The sequence below is a fragment of the Varroa destructor genome, unplaced genomic scaffold (genome assembly GCF_002443255.2).
Source record: "Varroa destructor unplaced genomic scaffold, Vdes_3.0 BEIS01000003.1, whole genome shotgun sequence".
Classification (NCBI taxonomy): Eukaryota; Metazoa; Arthropoda; class Arachnida; order Mesostigmata; family Varroidae; genus Varroa; species Varroa destructor.
Genome location: NW_019211456.1, coordinates 44,740,414 through 44,753,765, shown reverse-complemented (window position 1 = coordinate 44,753,765; position 13,352 = coordinate 44,740,414). Strand labels below are relative to the sequence as shown.

Below are 13,352 nucleotides of genomic sequence, written 5' to 3'. Positions count from 1 at the left end.
TTGCTTAGTCTTACACCTCTAGAGAACACAAAAATCCTGAACAATATGACATAGTCAATGGCTGTATGCAGCGCCCTGACGGAACTTAAATGTTTCGAATTTTACATTCGGTACTTTACCCCGCAAGGCATTCCACGAGCTGGCTGGGTTTCTCCAGCACGAAATAAACCGTGTGTCTACGTCCCGTCTCCAACCAAGACCCCTTAGAAGGCAAACACGTTACCTACGGAGCTACTACAGGGACTGTTTCTCTGCCGAACGCTTACCTCCTGCTACTCGTCTCTTAAGTCCACACCTATTACCCTATATTAATATCATTAGACACACAGCCCATACGATTCTACTTAAGAAACAATATTAGCTTACGCTCTATATTTAAGTACAGTCGTATGTATCCTATGACCTATTTTACCACTTTAGCCACTGACCTATTTTAATTAGGCCTACTTCATGATGTGATTAATAACATAGTTAACCGATGTGCTTTCGAAAAATCAGTTGGCGTCATGTCATATGGAAACTGGACAGCGGGCGAGAGGTATCCGATCCGAGGAGTCAGCAGTCAGGTCGCTTCGTCATGTCGCTGTCACAGTTACGAACGTCTTTTTCCGTTTTTCGCTAATGCCGCCGTCATTTTCCTGGGACGACGACGGCTAAAGCAAATACCCTTTTGTTGGTGTCTGCGTTCGTCGACCATCGACAAGAGAGCCACACACACACAAATAGACATTTATACGAAATACGGAGACACGATGTAGCAATCAATGCTAAGCCCGGGCACTAACGGGCTCATTACAGTCGTTGGCTGCTGAGCGACGTAAAGCCATAGACGATAGATGGAACGAAGCAAGAAGTATTTTACTGACTAATTCAATGAGAAGCAAGTTGGATGTGTAATCAATTTACATCTAAGCAGTTCTTCACTGCATGTAAGTCATTTATTGCAGACAATCTATGTGGTAGTTTACCTTTTTTCCTCTTTGCAGAATAGCAACCAGCACCTTTGGCATAACGGCCAGGTCGAGACAAAATAACGGCGATGGCAGCGGCCGCCGCAACAATAACATGTCAAATAGAACGAACAGCCACAAGGCAACATTGACGGGGTGGGGAAATGAATGGCCAAGATTCTTTAATCAGATAGTGTAGTGGTATATGGACTCGAGCAAAGAGGCCAGACATTCGCTAACGTGCAAATGGAAAGCGGCAACCAGATAGAAGCGGTCTGTAAACAGTTTCAAAGCCAGTAACGTTCGCTCCCCACACGAGCTGCCTCAGTACGGCAACCGCGTACGTATAAGTCGATGCACAGACCGATCGACACATTCAGATTAACATAGCCATTCTTAACTGTAACGTTTACATTAGTTCTACCGGATGATTCATCAGTGTGCGCTCAAGCTACTGTAACATATTTTACTATTCTCCCGCATGGGGGAGATCTGATTATTTACGTCCGAATAGAGAAAAAGCCTCTCTTCTTGTCACTGAATTCTGAGTTAAATCGCCACGGAGTTGTGACTATTCAGTCTCCTACATGATATATGATGAAATCGATCTGACTGAATGGTGTCGGGAGCACGGAATGCGTGTGTTCCAATAACAATATATTCAACATAGCTCATTTTTATCCTTAATTGATTTTTTTAAAGATTCGTATCAAGAACTCACACTAACAACAAGGGGTTCATTGAAGTAGGTTCAGGACACGTAGTACGTATCGTACACGGTTTCGCAATATGCTTTGAAAAAGCCCTGCCTTACTGACGTACGTTGCAAAAATGCAGTTTATCCTTGTACGATAAAACTGAGCCATTGGTGCTCTAGGTATCCAGTACTTATATGACGAGGAAGTGAATAGGGTTACGATATAACAGGGGAACGTGTTGGTCCACTGTTTCGGTCCTAGCGTTCTGAAAAAGCCTACAAGGCTAGCCTTACTGTTATTAACTCGGCCATTCTCTTCAATTACATGGACCATTTAATGAGTAGCAACGGCTTAGGGTGTCATAAAGAAACCCGATTAACCACTGATCGTCTACTATACTCCGAAACCAGCCATGAACAAAGCAATGATACGGCTATTTGCGAGATAGCGCGATCCACCTTTAGTAGATCCTTCAATCCTTTTATGTTGATATACTAGCTTACTCACGATCATGCTTCTGTCCTTCAGGCAGGGCTGATACCGACGCAACTAATCCCGTATTCTTCTATAGACGAGTACGATGCGCGGTTTTTCCCATACGAGCAGGCTATATAAAGCACTGTGCTATTTCCTCATAAATATACAGATATCGATATTATGGCACAGCCATAGGGCACTTAAAATTGGAACTTATTGAATTCCTGCCCGAGAAGAAGCATAGGTTGGTCTTGTAGCGTCTTTGTGCATGACACAAACGAATTCGAAAAAACATTTGACAACAGGTTAACTTTCATAGAATTTTTAAGACTATAACGAGTAGATATTTTCTTTCGTCATTTAGTTGTATTGTTCTGCCCTTAATGGAGAAGCGCTTTGCTCCTCTATTTATCGTATTGTCTCTTTGCAAGTATAATTTACGATAGCAGCACCTCCTGTTGTCCTAAACTCTCGTTCTCGACTATAAGTACATCTAACAGTGTTATCACAAAAGGTCCTCAATAGTGATAATCTTAGTATAAAATGGAATTCATCCTTTCAAGTCTTGCTGATGTCCACCATAGACGGCGAATAAATTAACAAGCGGGATCTCCACAAAGGCGTTGAGGTACTGTGCAAGAAATCCCTCGTAGTGGCAGTATGTATTAGCGCACCGTGTCCGTACTGTCTATGTATAACGATTATACTTAACCTGATGTCGAAGGCGAGGGTAATGGGGGTTGCCGGAATTGTACATAAAGTAGTTGGCCTACCTGACCACATCTAATAGCGAATAAATTTTGCTATTACAACTGACTGCCTGAAATAGCACATCTATACAATACAGTAATACAGGTTCATTTGAAACTTGTGGCTGTTGATCAGCTCGAACTAACTTAAGTTACCGCTTAAATGGACGCTGCTTCATACCGTTTTGTTGCTACGTGCTATCTTTTTGCATTCAGTTACGCATCTATCTTCGCGTTCAGGCGTTTATGATGCAAGGAAAGCAAGCTCTGAGAGTCGCAACTGCAATAGAAGTAACAACAATCGGCAAATTATACGTTGATATTTTTTGGTGGTTCATCAAAGAGTGATTTCGGCAACTTTTCTATCTGTCTTTTTCTATTTAGTCGTTTCGATTGAAACTTTCTTCATTAGACATTTACTGGTTTTCTTCTGTGATTAAGCAATAGATCTGCAAATTTGCGCGTCCAACACGTTAGTGCTGTCCCAGTGGAAAAAAGATGAAAGATCAGGTGGGAGGTAAGAGATTCCTTGCGAGGAAATTGAAATGAAATGAATTATGTTTTACATTATTTGCCGGAATTGGGCCTAAAGCCTTAGAGTTGGATATTTCTAGGTGAGTCATAGAAGACTACGCCTGGACGGCCACAAGAAGCAGACTGCTATTAACTACAGGCTCTATTGGATGGAGACTTGACATGCCGCTTTGAAAGTCTTTGCAGAGCTAACAAATGATAGCCATACCGTTTACGATTGCTTCTGTGCACCAAGAAAGACCCTAAATGCGGGCGACTTTTTAGGATTCTACTTAAAAAATACGGATTTTTTTTAAATTTGTAAACTACATTTCCATGTAGATTGGAAAACAGGTTATTTGCAGTGTAGGGGCAATATATGTACGGACAGATGCCTGAATTAGAAAATTAGAAGAATTAGAGAGTGCCGTCTCCTATTAACAAGGTGCCCCTATAGATTTTCGGCTGAACTATAGCTTAAATAGCTTCTACCTTAAATATAGGAATGGTGAAAAATTTCTTTGGTGTTACCATAGAAATTTCGGATTCGATGTCAACCATTTCGTCGGCAAGCGAAGTGTATGAAGCATTTTAAAACAAGCTACTGAAAAAGGCTGTATAATTGCACGAAGGCCGCGGGCTGATTGAAACGACCCAATATAATCGATAGACAAAATGTTGACCAACAAAAATTGAATGCCTTTCGTAAGAGTACACTGCCACACGGCCAGTACTTAGAAACGACGTAAATTTTTTTTCTGCTAGATCATCCTAGACAACTCTTTGTCTTGTATGTACAAAATATTATTATTAAAAAAGATCCTAGATTTTAGTTTGGAGAAGATTCTTTGCTACCTAGCCACCCGGCCCGTTTCGTCGCTTGGGCATGTATGACCAAATTTCACAGAGATAAACGATACAGTTTCAGAGACATGATGGCGCCAACTCAAAGTTTCGACAATCGTCACTACCAGCAATACCTGCTGACATCGAATGAGTTTCTAACAGCCAAGCGAACAACGTACTTGCATATAATCTGTCCTAGAATAGGGTCAGATGCGTATATAGATGTTTAAAAGGCCATGTCAGATTGAAGGGCTGCGTTAGGGTTTGCGACGCTAGAGACTTCAGTGCCGATACGGTCGCAGCAACAACAACAACAACAACAGCGACACGATAAGTTGGCGGAGAATGCTTGCAGGTAACGTGTAGCTCTACTGGGCGATGCGCGTCTGCCCATCTGTCTGTCTGTCTATCCCAGTCAGTAGCCCGTCGCCGATGCCGTTGCAGTTGTTAGCTGCTTGTTATGTGTGCCACCACTCCGAAGTGCCTATGGCAGAGACGACCTTGCCCCCTGCCAGCCATCTGTAGTCATCACTAGCGTGCTGCGAAGATGTCTGCTGCTAGTTTTGGCTTTGTTCACTGTGGCTATTGCAGCGGAATCGAGGCAGAAGCTAGCGGTCCTAGGATCTTTTATACCAACACTACACATAACGCTCTGTTATTTAATTGGACGCCGACAATGCAAGCGGATAGCCGCATGCTTTCCATCGCTTATTGCCTCTTCTTCTCCTTCGAGCCAATTAACGTAGCAGTTGTAGCAGCTTCTGCTCCTGCGCTTGTTGTCTCTAGCTACCGCCGCTTTTCTAACGGGACACTTCAGCAACGCGGAACCGGACCGACGCTGATGGCCAGCGACCTGGGATACGCTCACATAGATCAACAGCCAAGCAGAGGAAGCCAGGCAGAAATAAAAGGAAAGATACAGGGATAATAATAATAATAAACAAGATAATAAGAAAAAAGTGCATGACCAGGCGCAGAAGAACGACGATCCGAGGGGACCAAAGCATAATCAACACAGGTGAGAGTATCAAGAAAAGAGTCAAGTAACAAAAATGCACACAAGAAAGACTGCGATTGCAACGCTATTTTGGCCCTTCTTTTTTGTCACAAATCCCGAAGTCGTACTCCAGGCACTTCACAGTTACGCTATCGTGACAGCCCTCATCTAATAGCAATAGAAACAGGAGCAGCGGCACCTGACGCAGTCGGAAAGCTGAAGATGAACGAATGAAAACATTGTCGTTGATATGGTTGCAGTCGTTGAGATTGTCGCCAATTTCGACTACCACTTTTTGATGGAGACCTCTTCTGTAGCGGGGAACATGGCGTGCAGGACTCGCTGACTAATCGTCTGATAATGCCATCTTGAGGAAGTTATAGTGACGCTGGCGGCAGCGGCAGCGGTGGTGGCAATAGACAGACAACAAGCAGCAAACGCTCAAGAAAAACGAAAAAAAAAAAAAAAAAAATAACGAGGATGAAGAGAGGCCTTTGAAGAAACGAAAGAGGTGAAGGACGCCCACCCTTTGATAGTGGAGGACCTAGCGAGATCGAATCGCAATTTTTTTTCTTTCAAACGTACCCTTGATCGTTTTTCATTCCCGTTGAACTAGCCGTTATTGATTATTTTCATTGCAGTCAGAGTCTGAACTGCGAACTATAAATACACGAAGTCTGCCCGCGAATAGCAATAGTAATAACAACGTACGCAGGTGATCGTTGACGCCAGTATAGGCCGGATGCAAACATCGTCGTAAATGAACAGCACATAAGATAAAGGCTATACTTCGGTGAAGCGGTAACTAATTCAATACGTTTAGGCTCGGGACTGCATTGCCTGCTCCAGACGTTTCATTCTAGGTCCTGAGTCGTCGACGCGCGCTGACAAGTTTTTGTGGGGCAGATAATTACCAGTCATATAGGAATAATTGGAACGAGGTCTAGAATAGCTGAGACAATGGCAGTAGCATAAAGAAACGGCACTAGCTTTCATTGATAAGGAGGTCAGGAAAGTGTACGCACATTTTTCCGCTACCATTTCCGCGTTTCTCGTACAAATGACAACCATCATATAGCTTTTGTGCTTAATTACGTGTGTGCTTAACGTTATGTATTTTATATGTGCAGCTGATCTTACGATAGTCAACTTAAGACGAGCAGCGTCAACAATACGACAAATGACTGCGGATAAAAGGAAAAGACTTTTGATTCTTCTATAGAAGCAAAAGCGTCACTGCTGTAACATTTATTCATTTGTTGTTGTGGCGCATAGCGGGGTTCTTATTAGATATTTTATTTGTATTTAAGGTTGCCATGATGTACGAAGCACATACATACATATACTGGCTGATCAGACATGTGCAGCGGTCTCTGTAATGTCCACGCTACCCGGCGCTTCACATTCGAAACGTATGGGCTATTTGGCAGTGAAGTCCAACGTCACAATTACACCACATATCCGTTAGGCGTGAACTCGAGTAAACAAGCAATTACGGTATCGAACAACATTAAACACCTGAACGAAGCCAGAAAAAAATCCAGAGTACACTCAGACACGACGATAGTAGACTGTTGTTTATACACGCTTTATACACGCTACCCACTAATAGCCCGACATTACACAGCGTAATTCACGCCTGTCAGTCTATTATTAGGGCGCGCAAATTTAACAATGCAATAATTTTGCTTCGTTTTCCACCGATACAGTTCGCTAACGCTGATACCATCATTTAACACAAGAATAACACCACTAGTACTAAATGACCACAACAAATAATTATCAACAGTACGTCCAAAGCAATTAGACGGCTTGGGGAAACGTCACGTGTATTTTAACACAATCCGCGCGCTAATACCATCCATGAAGAGTTTTCCAAAGGATTCCAGCTTGACGACAAATCACTACTACCCAGGTAAAGACAACACAGTAAGGACGCTCAACTACTCTTTACGTCTGCAGTAATCAATCACATGGGCTTACTTAGCATAGCAGAAGCAGTCCTCACGATCATCTGAATAACGTAAAGAATGTCCAAGAAACAGCGACAAACCGAAGTCACTCTTGAAGATCGCCCGTCCGCGTAAGGGACAGCACCCGTCTGTTGTGCCCGACGGAGCACCATGCCCAAGAATGAAGTGGCGAGGGTGAAGGTAATTGGGAAAGGGAAATCAAAGCGAACAGTGCTGTTGCTGGTACTGGATGGTGAGGGCGCTGAAATCGTCGAACAGTGGCCTCGCAGGAACACCGGAAAATGGGAATGGACGTGTATGGGAAAACCGGAAACCCGCGTAGCAGCAGCCAGCTACGGCCCCTATAAGTTGGACACAGCCCCCCCCCCCGTACCGGTACGCTTCAGAGAAAGGCACTGCTGTAGCTAGGAAGGAAACGAAGTGGCAACGATAGGGAGGGCGAAGGGGTTTTAACTCGCCCTCTGCTTGCCCCGACTCGCTTTGCTCCTACATTAACGCTGTAGTAGTGCAATCGAGGCTGTTGCTAATATAGTGAAGGGAGAAAAAATGCGATACGAAGTAGCAAAGGACGAAAGACAGCAATAGAGCATTTACAAATTAGACGCTTGGAATGCTAGACAAGGTAATAACGGCAACGGGTTGACATTGGCGGATAGTAATTATTCACTCCTCAACTCATTCATAGTTCGAATGCTAGACTATTGTTGTTAGTTTAGAAAAAATATTCGGATAGCGATATTAAAGTGATCTGTGAAACACAAAATATGATCATAAATAGCGCAACGCAGATGTAAGTGGCGCGTAGATCATCCAGTGCGGACGACGTCGTCGTCTCAGAAACGAGCGTTGTGAGTACGTTACGCTTTGTGAGTATAGGAATTTTAGATGTCTCCTTACATAGGCAACACAAGATCACTTGTCTACACTCGCCTCGTTCCTATCGTCGACTTCATGCCGCCTTCAAGTATACAGTCGTAACAAGCCGGCCTAAGGTAATGGCACGTAGTGGACAATGTAGCTGTGTGTAAAACATTAACAAAAAAAATACACGTCTATACTGATGTCTTTAGCACCCATGCTCTGAAGGGTCGAAAGAGTATAAACAACTATGTAATAGCGCATTATTGAGCTATTTCATGTGAAACAGTATCCTGACTTCCAAAGCACACAACATTTACTAGCGTGTCCGAGAAGATAAGAGTAATATTGAATTACTTGTGTCGTCTCATCAAATATTGTCACTGCAGACGGCCGGCTTTTGTCTCTGTAAATCAAATGACCAATACGACTTCATCGGCTCAGATTTCTCGTTTGTTTGGGAACAGCCAGTAAGGAAGACTAGGAGGATTTTCACCCCACAATGATATGCCACGACTCAATTTGGCTTACAGTTTGGCCAAATGCACTTTTCGGGCCAAATTGGATGCGTTTCCTTTACGAACGTTTACCCAAAAACGGAATGAATTACGATACCCCACGTCTGTGTTATATTCATGTCATTTACGAACCTTTCCAGCATTGTTAGTGAGACAACATCTCTCAAGAGTATCAACAGGGCAAGTCTAATAAATCTACACAGATAGATATCAGTCCCAATTGAAGGGCGTATTCGGTCGCCAAGGCCGGTACGAAGCTCACAAAGCTTCGATTGACATTCGTCGAACCCCATTTGTCAGAGTGCATCTTGATCTTTATTTAACAACATACGTACGCAATCGTGAGCGGTAGAATTACGGCTGCTAAGTCACGCGTTGCGAAGTAGACTCAAGCCAACTTTTCTATCAAATTGTCTACACTGAGCTTTTAGTTAGCAATATGTTACAATCTTCAATACGAGCAAAGCTCGTAAATATGAAAATAGCTATCCCGTAAAAGCTTAAAAGTATATTCCTAGCATATCTAATGACGCACTTCATATTGCGCCCTGATATCAAATTCAAGCGCTTCCCATGAGCTTTTACTAAGCTAATAACTCAGATTAATTTTTACGGAAACAAAAATCACTCGTTCGAAATAATTCTTTGTTTAGGTTAGCGGTCGCTGATATATTAATTAGTCAAATAAATATGTTTCTTCTATTTTTCTTCGCTATACACATTCAGGAAAGGCTTCGGAAAAATGTCGTAGATAGCCAAATATAGAGACCAGTTAATAGACTACAATGGTACTTCGGGTAGCCTCGCTGAGATTACCCTGTTGAGCATTTGTTGATTTTATCATGTTGTATTAATACACTTTTTCGCAGTCGCCGATCGGACTCGAGAACGTCTGAGCCACGCACAAAATAAGACCTGCACACCGCGTGTGCGATCTTTTCGGCTTATTCCCCTTCTCGGAAATCTGTATTCCTTATTTTTTAGCTACCTTTACCTGTGTGCGTGTATTCAACTCGGGAAATAAATTTCAACCACTTGAACTTCGTAGGCTTCTGTGTTAAGCGAAACTAGAATCGTCCAAACAGTCATTTAGTAGGATAAAGCGGCAGTGATTTCATAGGCAGTGCTAGTCCTAAACTATCATGATACATCGTAACTTATTGAATTGTACTAATGCGAAACTTTCAGATCGGATACTATAGACTCCTTCCGCGGACAGAGCCAATCGTATCAAACACACACCCACAAAGTTGCAGAAAGGGACGAATGTGACACTTACACTCTTTTTGAAAACGTATAAACGTAGCAGCAAAGGTTACACACAAAAAACGGCATACAGAAACATTGTTTTTAAATGATTTTTGTAGTTTATTAGGGTCGTGCCTCTGCTGAATGGAAAAGACAAGCGGGCAAGGCAAAGCAAACACGATCCTACACTGCGACTCATTAAGAAGAGACGAATGAGAGAGTGATCATACTAACACTCCACATATTTCGACGATAGTAAAGAGGTATACTAAAATTTTATACCGATAACAGGTTGGTCTGTTAAGTCGTTGTGTAGCGGAGGACGTTGATGTGGTTTGATGCGCGAAGAGAACGATTCTAAATACTCGAATTTATTCCCATAAACAGATGCCAGAGGTTCCATCTGTTTTACTAAAGCTCGAATTTTTTAAAAATGATCACCAAAATGAACGAAGCGGCACGAACGTTTTCCTAATAGAAGATATTTTTGATTCTCGACCTTGTCGAACGATTGTTGATAGTCGAGCGACATCTTTTCACTATACCGAACGTAAATGCGTAGGAAAAAATGAAAAAAACAAAGAGCAGAAAACTTTAGATTGTATATGAATCTCTATTCTCAGCCCTCCTTACTAGGAAGTGCCTTATTTTACTTTTCTCGTTTGTTTTTCGTAGTTATCCAAAACCTCAACTCTTAGAGCACAACTGAAAAGTGAGGGCAAATGCACTTCATTGTCTAATTATATTTCGTTAAGTAATAATGCTCGATTAGATAATAATGTAATATTTTTGCTCTATGGACGGATGGGATTTGCTGATATACTATAATATATGTAATTAGTAAAAACAAAACAGTGTCGAAGAGCACTCGAATAGCACAGGATCGAGCGCACCGATTTAAGCTTGAACTGTGCCTCCGTAAACGATGAAAAATGCCGTGAAGATTTGCCCTCTCTACAGTTTATACAAAATTACATTATTAGTCTACACTTTGTATTTTGATGTCGAGGCTACATCTAAAAGATTTATATATATATATATATACCAATATGTGGGTATCTAGCGTCTGGAGCTTACATAAACATTTTAAAAACTGTGCAAAATCGGTCTTTTTGTTTTCGATCTTGTTAGGGTCATACTTGAGGATTTCTCATAACGATTCCATAAACAACAGGTATCATTAACTGCTTCTGGCAGTGGAGTAGCTTTTTAGAACAGTGAAATCCTATAATTAAACTTTGTGTAAACCGGTCGACAATTTATTCGGCGACATGTCTGATATTGAATTTAGATATTTACACGTTCTCATATAGTTATTTTGACATTATCCTATATAGTCTACTGAATTTCGTTATAGTATCTTAGAGAGTTATGAAGTATAAGGGGTACACACCGCTGAGAAGTTCTATCTTTTTATACAGAGACAGTGCTTACACCGTCAACATGTCTAAGTTCACAAAGGGATAGATGATGTAAACCTAGATAAAGCTATTGTAGAACACATTTTTTCTTCAGAAGATATACGCACAGCCTGTTGACTATATCATAGACTTACTAAATAACTGGGTAACGACGGTAAAACGAACGAGTGCTTTAGATAAGGCTTGCTAGTTAATAATTAGTCTGTCCCTTGAGATGCATGTAAGATCACTGGCCTAGCTGAGACCCTAAGGTTGATTAGTACGAACCTTTGCGAACCGTTACGAACCTTACGTCACTCAGCTATGGGCTTTTCGGGCATTAATTTTTTCTTAGTCCCAGCCTAGGAGACTGTGAAAAAATGTAATTTTTCCCTTTATTTTCCTTCTGACTGATTAATTTGAACGCCTTTAAAGCCATATTTAACGATGTGTTCGTATTTGAACAAAATAGGAGTGAAATCGTGTCAAAAATCTACCTTGAAACGATGACGATAATATATTTAGGCCAACTTATATATATTGCTAAGCAATCAGGGGATATATATAGTAAATGTGAACATATATACTGCAAGCGACTAGCCCACTGTTTCAATATCACCGGCGGGAGTAAGCCGCGCACTTGTGCCTTACAGGCATGGGATTCCGCTGTAGGATAATGTTAATTAGTGGTGAGTGTGCTATCCAGCCACCGGTCAAGCGGCCTGACTTATCCTGAACCTTATGAGTCAATGCTGCGCCAGAGAAGCGGGGAAAAAGAGAAAAGGCACAGGTGGCCTACAACGCTGTCCCATCAGTACCCAGCAGGCGGTAAGCGAGAAGGCCGACCAATAGCTGCTTGCAGCTTGTTTTGTACGTCCGAATGTACGTATGTCTATACATCCCCGTGGGGGATGCAGCAGGCCTCCATGTTTTTCTTTGCGGCAGCGGCGCTTCGTGAGGCACAAGTAGTTCCTTATGTGTGCCCCGGAGGACGCCGATGGTCCTAAGGCTTTTGCGAGTCTTCGCGAGCCTTCCTTCGACCCGGCTAAAGCCGATCGATGGCTGGTGAACGCGATGGCGCGCTTCCATTATCGCTTTTTTGATGAAGCACTCCGCCCGCCGACGCACGCTAGGAAGACACGCTAACTGACTAACTGGCAAAGCCCCAATTGGGTCATTCCCGACCGACTTCTTGGTTCCTACTGGTTCTTTCTTATTCCAGCGGTGGCGCCAGAAAGCACCATGCTAGGAGGGCCGCGGTCACGTCTCCTTCGTCGAGCTAACGATTTCAGTGTCGCGCAGCTCAGCAGCCAGCTGGTTGGTTAATACGTCGAACAACCTAAATGCTATTATCATGTACTACATGTGTGGGCGAACTAGGCCCACTGAATGAAACGTAAAAGACGCTCACAAGCAGAAACAAATATATCATGCAGTTTCTATGGGGTGAATGTAGGCTCGGAGAGCTAGATACTGCTAACTACGTCTGCATAAAACGAGACTTTAGGCAAGTAAACAATTTTCTACTATATCATGGCTATCTTGATCTTAGCTCATAACACAGTATTTCTGTTTATTATTGCCATCAGCATTTGGTTTAGCATTGGGTTCTATTTGTAGTACTCGCATTTGGCTTGTAGTTGAACGGCTTACTGAAAACGGGTGACGACGATTTGGCCTAGATTTGTAATTATCTGTTCTGCATTCAATTAGTGGCAGACTTCAATCGGCAAACGCGTCTACGTAATGGTGCAGTGGGTTTGCTTAAGAATATGTAACGTGGTATGGATTTAACGCCGGGGTCGTTTCATGCTCGGAACAAACTGTCGAAAGCTATGAACAGTGTCTCAATCACCAACCATGACGACTTAATGTTTTTGCTTATTGTTAACGATGTCGCTGCTTTTTTTAGATTCGATTAAATTCATAAAAGTATCTTTAGGAGCTGTATGCCGTCATTATAAAAGAAATAGTTATCTCGTATCTTGGCTACGCTTAATGTCCAATGATTCTGGTTCGCTTTTAATAGCAGTAACTCAAGCATAACACTTTATACTGATGTATCACCTCAATAACCTAGTAGTAAATTGTAGTCGACTAGAGTACAGACCTTGTTGTCCTGAAT

General features: G+C 42.3%; 1 protein-coding gene across 10 annotated transcripts in view; it reads right to left on the bottom strand.

Moving 5' to 3' along the window:
- Positions 1-13,352, bottom strand: part of LOC111246189 (uncharacterized) — a 132,944-nt gene that overhangs the window by 113,512 nt on the left and 6,080 nt on the right. For 3 of the 10 annotated variants that reach the window (XM_022795390.2, XM_022795395.2, XM_086985582.1), the window contains exon 1: positions 6,571-7,346. The exons of 1 other annotated variant lie outside the window; for it this stretch is intronic. The gene's annotated coding sequence lies outside the window, so the exon portion shown is untranslated. Of the gene's footprint in view, positions 1-3,055; positions 3,155-6,570; positions 7,347-13,352 lie in introns of those variants that run through there. 6 more of the 10 variants (XM_086985579.1, XM_086985578.1, XM_022795391.2 and 3 more) reach the window with 5 other exon arrangements.